We start from the raw sequence: 11,128 nt of genomic DNA, 5'->3' as shown, positions 1-11,128 counted from the left end.
AGCAAAGTTACATTTAATTTTGCTGGTTGCCTTGTGTCATTGAAGTTTCTGTCAAAAAAAATCCATAAAGTATTTGAGATCTTCTTTGCATTCTGCAAAGAATACCTTGTCATCTACAAACCTCTGCACTAATTTAAAATTGCCTATTTTGACTTACAGTTTTCCTTCCTAATCTCTTTTGAATGTAAAATAAAACTACAGGGATATTAGCGTTTTAACTGAATATAAACCTGCCAAGTTTAAATAATTGAAAGTTTCTCCTAAAACTTTACTGCTAGTTTATATACCCTATCCACTGTGTTCATCCAACAGGAAATACAGTTGTAAAAAATTGTAACAGGAACACAAAGGGGTTATAAAGTATTGAAGGATGAAGTAACAGTTGTGTCAGCTGTTACCATGTTTGCCAACTTTCACACACGTGTGTCAACCAACATGTGGATGAGTAACTTTTACACTCCAGATAATGAATTCTATTTTGTTTCAAACTAATTTCAACCCAAAATTTAATCTACGGGTTGAAAGTTTTTATGTAAATTTACGGCTTTGTTCTTAAAGTCCATTATTGCAAAAGACAATTATTTTAATTTGGAGGTAAATATGGACTTTTCCTATCGCTAGTGTTTTAAACTAGACTACGTTTCTAGTTTGGGAGCTGCTCCAGTTTTCAAGTAATTTTAAATCCTAACCTTACATTAAATTAGGGTTACATAGATTGTTACCCAGATACCGAATTTTGACAAAATCGGACCACAAGTACATAGGTATAACTAGGATGTCCCTAAAGGGGAAAGGGGATGTCTTGCAGGTATTCCATAGCCCCCAGGGAAGAGAGGGGGTCGGGGGTCTCCCTCGAGAAACTTTTGAAAATTATACCTGTAAACTCACATATTTAGAGACATATACAAAGATTTTTTAACTGTAGAGAATAATTTATAATTGTAAAAATAATCACGTTTAAAGGTCAAGGGGGGTTTTTAACCCCTAACCCCCCCCCCCTGGATACGCCACAGCACAAGTAGCCTGTACACATCCACTCACTAACAGACATGACTTCTAAAACCACTTTTTTGGGGTTCAAGGGTCCAAAACTGATATTTCCACTCAAAACTAAAAACGATGGGTACTGTCTCTATTTACTATGTTTAGTGGGGAGGGGGGTAGAAAGTAAAAACATAAATTATAAACACATTACTCAGTTTTTTTTAGACAGTTTTGTTAGAATGAATCTGTTTTGTAGTTTCTAGACAGAATCAATTTTATGACTGGTTTTCCTACAGGAATATGCAAATGTTGGACACAGAGTTGTCTGACGAGTGTCAAGTGCTAAGACAAAGCCAGTGTTTTACATTACAATGTGGCTACCAGCCAGACCCTGTCCAAGCCAAGCTGCCATGAATAATCATATCCTCGCTGCCTTTTTATTTTCTTATCATTTTACTATAAAAATATCCACATCAAAATCGTTTATCGAAGTGCATGTTCATCACAATCTATTCAAGCAATGACCTGATATAATTCAAAACCAATAAGTAATACAATCTTAGTCTCGGTAATACAATAAGTAAATTTATGAAATAATTTCATTTTATAGTATCGGTACTGTATATTGTTTGTTTAGTCGTAAACAAGTTTTACTGTATAGACAGACTCAAAATACATAATTCTTAAAAATCCATAGGTTAATCAAATTAAGCTTAACTAAACTCTAAGAAACTTCATGTTTCTTATTCTTACTACAGGATAGTTTTAGAGGGTTGCAGCATTATCACATACATAAAACTCATTGGCGGGATTTGAACCTATGAAACCAAAGTCCCGCTCCACCACTGTAGGCCAGCTTGCTATGGTTTGTTACTATCAGACTAGGATAACGAGAAAGAAACAATTAGAAATAGAGTGAATGATTTTGTTTGGACTGATTAATAGGAAGATTTTAATCTGCAAGTTTCATGGAATTCATAGTACATTTTAAAAGACTAGTTATCTCAACTTTATTAAAACAATTAAAAAGTGTGGAACCATAGTTGACCTTAAGAAAGTGAACTATAAATAACTAGTTTTTATGTTTTTGGACCCAAACACTATTGTTAATTCTATCAAAAACCAACTTTTTGTTAGATAGCTCACCATCAATCGAGACAAATGATATCAGGATCCATAATTGTTACGCATTGTTTGGGATTGGACCATCAAATTTTGAACTTGAAGGCAGCATGATAACAACTCGGCTACCCAGTTGTAAAGTTTTGAAGACAACTAAGTTTTAGAAAAAAAATTACGTCATAAAAAACTAAAATCACTGGGTCTTAATAAGTTAAACAATATTTTATAAAACCTAACATAAAATAAAACTCACATTTATTTTACCAATTTAACAAAAAAGTTATCCAAATTGTTGACTCCGAGTTTTATTACTATGAAAGGTTGAAAATTCCAACAAACCAAATAAAACATCTTCATGAACATTTCTTAGACGACTACAAAATGTGTAAGTAATAAACAACAGCAATATTACCAAGAAAGAATAGTTCTAGAGTTCACTTACCCTAGACAATAAAGAACCAGAACAAATGCTGTGATTTTACAGCGGAAAACGAACATTTTCCAGGGCCTGCAGACCTATTCTGATGCAAATAACCTCCCCTCTTGAACCTTAGTGTTCTGTAAATTACCTACAGTTTTTGTAAAATGCTGGTTTCTAGTTAAAGTATATGTAGAAATATTTAATGGCAGGGTAGCCGAGTGGTTATAGTGCTCACCTAACAATCAAAAGGTCGTTGGTTCGATTCTGGAAAAGTCAGTAGCTTTTTGATGGTTCGAAACTGGTACCAGCTGTTCCTGATCATTGGGCAAATAGTCCAGGCAAACTAAACAAACTTACATAGGGACCGTTAAAAAAATTGCAAGAAAACGTTTTATGGTTTTATTTTGTAGAGTTGGGTTTGCAGAATGACATACTAAAAGTTGCCAAAAATCGGTGCACGAGAAAACCACTAAAATCACAATTTAAAATGGCGGCTTTTTTCAACATTGGACAAATTAAAAAAACATATTTCACATGCATTTGCTATGCACATTTTTCGAGATATTGACTTTGGGACCACCGCCTGTATTTATTGAGTGGTTAGTACTTCATTTTGATAGGGAACATGTTTTTGGCCGCCATCTTGGATCCGCCATATTGGACATAGATAATTTGTTTTCAATGTAATGATAGTGTTGTGACACATCATTACCAACTACATTTTTACACTGATTTCAATGCCGAAATCCGTTTTTAAATATCTTTATTCATTTAGAAGATATATACAAAAGAAAACTCTGCACCATACATTTCTTATGGACGTTTCGTAGTTTGATATTTTTTTTAAAATTATTTTTCTTATATCTCCAGTTCTTATTAACGCTTGTAGTTCGTTCTAGGCTTAAAATATTCAGTAATGTAAGGGCTTTCATTTGAGCTAATGGGATTCGACAGTGCTGAGGTTAAATTAGGAGATATTAAGAGTTTGTACATCCCCATGAAAGCCAATAGAAAAGATATTGAAGATATTATTGTAAAATTAAAGAAAAATAGCCCCGGTATAGATGGAATAAGAGAATGTGATTTAAAAAAGTGTAATTTAGAAGCCGCTGAAGTGCTGGTTAATATAATAAATGCATCACTTGATGAAGGCAGAATGCCGACTCTGCTAAAAACTGCTATTATAAGACCTGTTTATAAATCAGGTTGCCACAATTCATACCAGAACTATCGCCCAATATCTATTCTTTCTTCAATAGATAAAATAATGGAAAGGTACATTGCACACCATTTAAATAAATACTTAGCAGAAAATGATGTTATAAATAAAAGTCAGTATGGTTTCCAGAAAAACAAAAGTACAGAGTTATTGCTGAAAGATTTTTCTAACAATATTAACAAAGAATTAGGGCAGGGCAATCAAGTAATAGTAACTTTTATAGACTTTACTAAAGCTTTTGATACACTGCAGTTTGATAAAATATTGACAGCACTCAAGGACATAGGAATTTCTGGCAGGTTTTTAGAATGGTTTAGAGACTATCTGAAAAACAGAAAAATTATTGTAAAAGTGCATAGTACATTTAGTGAAGAGGCAGAACTTTTTTCTGGGGTACCTCAAGGAAGTATTTTGGGCCCAATCTTATATATAATATATGCAAATACACTCCCAAAATATATAAAAGAAGACACGGTTTTTATGTACGCTGATGACACTGCAATTGTCGTATCAAACAAAAATATAATAGAGGCAGAAAAAATATGCAGAATGCTGTTAACAACCTTTTAGAATGGTGTCATGATTATGGATTGGTAATAAATGACAAAAAGTCCAAGGTCATGCATGTGCATTCACCTGCATTTAAATGTTCTAATGTAAGCATTACTTACCATAATTTTGATTGTTTACATAATCATACTTACTCACTTATCCCAAAAAGTTGTCAATGTAAGAGTTTAGAGAATGTGCATGATTTTAAATATTTAGGGGTTCATGTTGACCACAATTTTAAATGGGATATACATGTTAATTATGTTTGTAAAAAAATCAGATCATGTGTTTGCAAAATTTTTTATTTAAAAAGTGTCCTGCCATTTAATGTGCTATTGGTGATTTACCAGTCATTGTGTGAATCAATATTAAGATATGGTGTGAGAGCATGGGGCAATGCTTCAAAGACTTCTCTGAGGAAAATTGAGCATCTGCAGGAGCAAGCGCTCAAATGTATTGTTCCAGTGCACATTAAGCAGTTACCAATTATAAAGATTTTTCATTTTGTTATACTGCTACCTGTTAGTAAGTTATATATCTTTTTGATATCCACTGATCATTTATTTGATGACAGCTTGAAAATAGTCAATAATCACCCATATGATGTTAGAAGGAATTATTATTTTGTACCAAAGCACAGGAATAAGTATGGAAGTAGAACACTTGAAGTTTTTGTTCCCAAATGTTTTAATAACCTCACAAATCATATGGTTTTTGCAAATAGTTATAGCATGTTTAAACATTATTTAAAGGAACTTGTTTGGAATGATTTGTTACAATTTTAATTTATTACAATTATGCATTTAATTTATTTACATTTTAGTTGAAGTTAAAGTAATATATTATTGTTATTTATTCCAATAGTTTATTTGTTATTGTTACTGTTGAATTTTTACAGATATTTGTGTCTTTGTTGTCTTTTTTTTGTTATTAATTACTCAAGAGACAATTAAGAACTCATAAAACTGCATGCTACTGATTCAAACTGACAAAAACTGTATGGTAGATAAGAAACAATATTTTTAGTGCAGACAAACCATTTGTGGTTTTTGCACTTTTGTATCCTATGTATTGGCAATTATTGTGTAAATAAATTTCTTGATTGATTGATTGATTGATAAGCTCTTGATCATTAAAATCAGACGAGTTAAAGACCTGCTACGAACCTCAGAACAATATTAAATTTAACTTTTTAGAAATATATTTTTATTAAAATATTTATAACTCGGGTTGTTAATACGTCACCAAGTTCTTTCTTGTCTCAAATTACTCAGTGAATGTTTAGCTTTGATTTTATTAATCACTAAACAAAATCTGACAATTTTAGAATGAGCCATGGACCATAATTTAACATTAAAATGTATTTATTTTGAAATTTGTCTTTAGTTAAGGACGTATATCCCAAACCCTAATAACTCCTGGAAAGTAATCCATAGCTAAAATAAAAGTCAATATTTTGGCGAATTATTTAAGACTATAAAGAGTTTTGGGAGTTATTTAGAATTAGGAATATACGTCTTTAACTAAAGACAAATTTCAATATAAATACATTCTAATGTTAAATTATGGTCCATGGCTCATTTTAAAATTGTCAGATTTTGTTTAATGATCAATAAAATTAAAGCCAAACATTTACTGAGTAATTTGAGACCAGAAAGAACTCGGTGACGTATTAACAACCCGAGTTATAAATCTTTTAATAAAAATATATTTCTAAAAAGTTAAATTTAATATTGTTCTGAGGTTCGTAGCAGGTCTTTAACTCGTCTGATTTTAATGATCAAGAGCTCAAATGAAAGCCCTTACATTACTGAATATTTTAAGCCTAGAACGAACTACAAGCGTTAATAAGAACTGGAGATATAAGAAAAATAATTTTAAAAAAAATATCAAACTACGAAACGTCCATAAGAAATGTATGGTGCAGAGTTTTCTTTTGTATATATCTTCTAAATGAATAAAGATATTTAAAAACGGATTTCGGCATTGAAATCAGTGTAAAAATGTAGTTGGTAATGATGTGTCACAACACTATCATTACATTGAAAAAAATTATCTATGTCCAATATGGCGGATCCAAGATGGCGGTCAAAAACATGTTCCCTATCAAAATGAAGTACTAACCACTCAATAAATACAGGCGGTGGTCCCAAGTCAATATCTTGGAAAATGTGCATAACAAATACATGTGAAATATGTTTTTTTAATTTGTCCAATGTTGAAAAAAGCCGCCATTTTAAATCGTGATTTTAGTGGTTTTCTCGTGCACCGATTTTTGGCAACTTTTAGTATGTCATTCTGCAAACCCAACTCTACAAAATAAAACCATAAAACGTTTTCTTGCAATTTTTTTAAGGTCATATCCTATATTTACCCGACTAAAAATGATCCTAGCTACTGAAACAGCTGATCTTAGTCAATAGACCTAACAAAGTTACAGAGATCATCTCACTCCATTCTACACTCATCCTTCACTCATTTGGGAATACACACCTAGGTGGCGTCCCCATGATTGATTGATTGATTTAAACACTCCCTAAACAGATAAGGTAAAATAAAATCTTGAAAAAATATACATTTGGGAAGAAGTTATAAACTAATCCGCGAGATAATAATACAATTCGTCATTAAATACTGGTGTAAAACAATGTATCATTTCATGTAACCTAGTTTCGACTTCCTTGATAAAATATGTTCGAAAAAGGTCTTGACCAAATAAAAAGCAAGATTTTTAAAATCTAATGTAAAATAAAAGAGAAACATTAAGTTGATAACAGTTCACTTTTTTGATGTTACCGGTACCAACATGAAACACACATAAAATAAGTTTCAGAATCCACGTCTACTAAAGTCAGTGGATTAACTTAAGTAAACAGTGCCACAACTATTTAGTCTGTTAACTATCACAGATTTTGATCGCATTAATTATCGGACCCAATCTAAGTTAAGGTCCAAGTTAATCACCCAAAGTGGTTCAAATTACTTCTCAGTAAAACAATATCAAAGCTTGTTTGAGATTAAGACTCTATCAATGAATTATCAATATTTAACAAAATTACTATAATACAATTTTTCACAAGTTTATACTCTCCAAAACCTAACCTGGAAAATATTTCAAATCATTTCAGAAATATATTATTTTTACCTTAGGCTACTTGAATAGATCTTCTTTATTTCCCTTTCTTAACTTGATTATATACGTAGCCTACTTTTGGCGTTGTTAGCTGAATTCATTAGAAACTTGCTTTGCTCATAACAATAGTTCATAGTTTAATAGTTTGATGGATCAAACAGTCCACTTGACAATGTTTATGTTTACTTTAGTATTTTCCAACTAATTTTGAAACAATGTTAAATGCATTTCTTAATTTTAGCTAATTTCCCATATAGGGAATAAGCTGTTACCGTAGTACTCATGGTAAGACCTGGCTCCGGGACTGATTTACTTTTTCGTTTTGAGGTCCCTAGAGGCCTCATATAAATATGTGTGTGTGTCCGTTAGCACGATAACTCAAGCAAAAATTATCCAATTTTGATGACAATTGGTATAAAAGTGTAAACCTACATTCATTCGAACGAGTTCGCGAACCAGCATGATCGGACTATGTTAACAGGGGCTTATGGGGGGTTTTATGGGGTAAAATATGGGTTTCCTAATTTTGAACCTAAAAACACAAAATTTCACAATTTCTTTCCAAACCATTTAGTAGAGCTTAAAAAAAATTATTTAGTATACTGAAGCGTTACTATGCGCCTAATGGTTACAGAGAAAATTCCAAAAAATTTTAAATTTAAAATTCTCATGTTATTCTTATGAAGAATACGCCAACTGTTGTTGTTTGCTTGTTTATGAACATATTTTGATCGAATTTGGAAAATACATTAATTTCTTACTAAACTATTAACATTTTACAACAAAAACACTTTTTTACCTCCCTGATGCAGCAAACCTAAGTACTCGTTAAACTAATTATATTTAAATAGGGATTAAATGTGATATTATTAGGAGACATTTTAGTGTAAATCCAATCAGGCCAATGGAAATTCGCTTAGTTTGCAGGTTTGCTGTGGAGGGGGTATTTTTACTAAAGAGAGTTTTATGAAGTTAAACTCACGTCATGAGAGTTATTTATTGGACATAGTGGAATGTTATCGCCTGGGTTGTAATTCAAAGCTAAAATAATATAAGTTGATTGACCAGTTTCTTATTTAATTTGCTCAAATTCGTTCTCGCACTATAAAAAATAGCTTGTTGTTTTACTCTATAATGAAGACTGTATAGCTAGAAGATAATAAACCACAAACTAATTTAGATTTTAAAAAATCATTGAAATTGGCATCATCACTCAATTACATTTGGTTAACGCTGTAGTGGAAACGTGTTCATCAGAGCGGCAATTGTAAAAGTAACTTTCCGAAAAGAACAATTTGAATAATGTTTATTCAGATCCTTTAAAAGTTGGCATTGGTTGGATGCAAATAAACAAAGTTGAATGGAATTTCTTTTCTATAACAAAGTTTAAATGAAGGGCATTACCACTTGACGACTTTTGTTAGCCATGAAAAATACAAAGTGTTCTGCATCCAGTGGGAAGTTAGTTTTACAATTGTTGTTGAACTTTAGAATTAGGTCTACCTCAGTTTGTGTGGTATGCATTTCATAAGTGTTAATTTGCAGTAGAGTTCATTTAAAAAAGGTTTTGTTATTTAGTAATAATTTTAAGGCTATTTTGGGGCGTTATTAAGATTTCTATAAATTACAACTTCAAACACAAACAAGCCAGAAGAGTTGATTGTTTTCCATCCTCAGCTTTACCTCGTTAGACTAGAGATTATGCAAAGGAAATCACTCTGTAGGCCCTAGCAATGAAATGTACAACTATATTTACTCAGATCCACATAATCCACACCAGGGAGATCGCATCCACAGTGCATGCCTATAAATATCCACAATTTAGTGTTCAGGGTATCAGCTTTTCATTGAAAAAGCTGTTCATCTACTGATATTACCGAAGAAAATAATCCCAGCGTATGTTCTTACTAATAGTAATAATCCAACACCAAAGTTACTGACTTTAAATGTGAGGTACTTGGAAGGAGATGTTTAGTAGGAAAACACGTAAGAGTTTGTCTTGCACACTTCAGGTATTCCTATCAATATTAGTTTGCCGTTATGAAAGCAACGTACAAGTAGAGTAAAGGATTCTCCATTTAGGTCAACACAAGTCTAGTGATAAATTCAATATTGTGTTATATGACTTGTGTCTTTGGAGGGTCCTTAGTAATTGTGTTTCTGTGTTATGTACTCATAAATGGTTTGTTTATTTTCTAACACATATACTGATTACTTCCATTCTTACTTCTTCAAACTTAAATATTAGTAAACATTTTTACGGTGAAAATATGGATTTTATATTATACTTTATATATTTATTTAATATTGAATTGTTATGTTTTATTGTCGTTATAGTATATTTGTTTCAATAGTAAGCCTGCAATACTCCCGTTCAACAATATCATAAAAGAATATTATACATATTCAGACTTAACATCAGTTAGAATACAAATATTTATTTGGTTAATATTATTAGATAATAATCTTTGTTCATGAAACAGTTATGGATTGGTTAATTTGTTAAATACACGCTGAATAGTGAATATAAAACTTTATCATCTCCAAATTGCACAAACTACATTGAAAAAGTGAGCACACAGTCTTAAGCTCAACCGACCAAAACCGATGTCAAATGTAGTGGAAAACCAAGAGAACAACAATAAGTCTCAGTAGGGCTTTATTGGTTTCTGTCACCGATTTGTACACCAAGTCCTACTTCTTTTTGGGTTTCCTTTGCTTAATGTCTGCTATAAATCCTAGTTCTTAGTTTAGCTGTCGATTCTAATGTTTACTTGACTTTTATGGAGAAACTATATCCACAACTAAATAAATTCAATAGACAATTAATTAATGTTCGTGAAACTAATCATCAGTGATAATTTATTGTTGTTCCGGGCCTTCTTTTTTATATGGAGATTACGCCATACGTGCCAAAAACTCAAGCAACTAAACTGCACGTATGACAAATATTTACATATTTCATGCATCTTCTCAGGTAGGAACAACCCTGGGATATGTCGAGACGAGAGTGTACATCCATATAAACGTCAAACTTGGATTTACTAATAAGTGAATGAGTGATTGAAAATATTCACAAAATAAAATAAAACCTAATCATAACCGAAAATACATAACGAAAAAAAATCATCTCTTGCAGAGCAAAAAATTGACGGTAAATCAAGATAGTGTTATTTTACATCACGTGCCCAAAAACATATGTTGAAAACAATTTAAACCTGTTTGTTTTTTCCTAAACCCTGTAATCGTGATGAATCTCCTGATGTAAGTTTGTAAACAAAGTTTGTCTTGACGACAACAAATCCCAAGTTGCTGACATAAGTGACACAAGTCTGTCCCGGTGAATAAGAGAGGTTCAGTAGAAAATAAATTACTCATGTATCAAATCATGTTCCGGGTGGCATAGAATTCGTTTTTATACAAACACTATTGTAGTGGTATAGATTAGTTTTATCCAAATTTTATGTTATTTGTACTTTCTAATCGAATTTGTCACATGATTTCTTCACTCAAAAACTGGTGTTGAATGACAAAAATATTTGTAGCAGAAAGAACAAAAGTTTAGACCTTACTATTATTAGGTAAAATATCAGTTTTCTCAGGCTTTAAACAATACACGGATTCAATGAACTTAATAGACAACGGTTGATAATCTACCAAAATATTGATCGTGTTAATTATGATTGGTATTGGACTT

This window comes from Macrosteles quadrilineatus, unplaced genomic scaffold (genome assembly GCF_028750875.1).
Source record: "Macrosteles quadrilineatus isolate MER2022 unplaced genomic scaffold, UCM_ALF_1.0 Scaffold_3__2_contigs__length_128488019, whole genome shotgun sequence".
In the NCBI taxonomy this organism is placed as follows: Eukaryota; Metazoa; Arthropoda; class Insecta; order Hemiptera; family Cicadellidae; genus Macrosteles; species Macrosteles quadrilineatus.
This window is presented reverse-complemented; position numbering follows the sequence as displayed.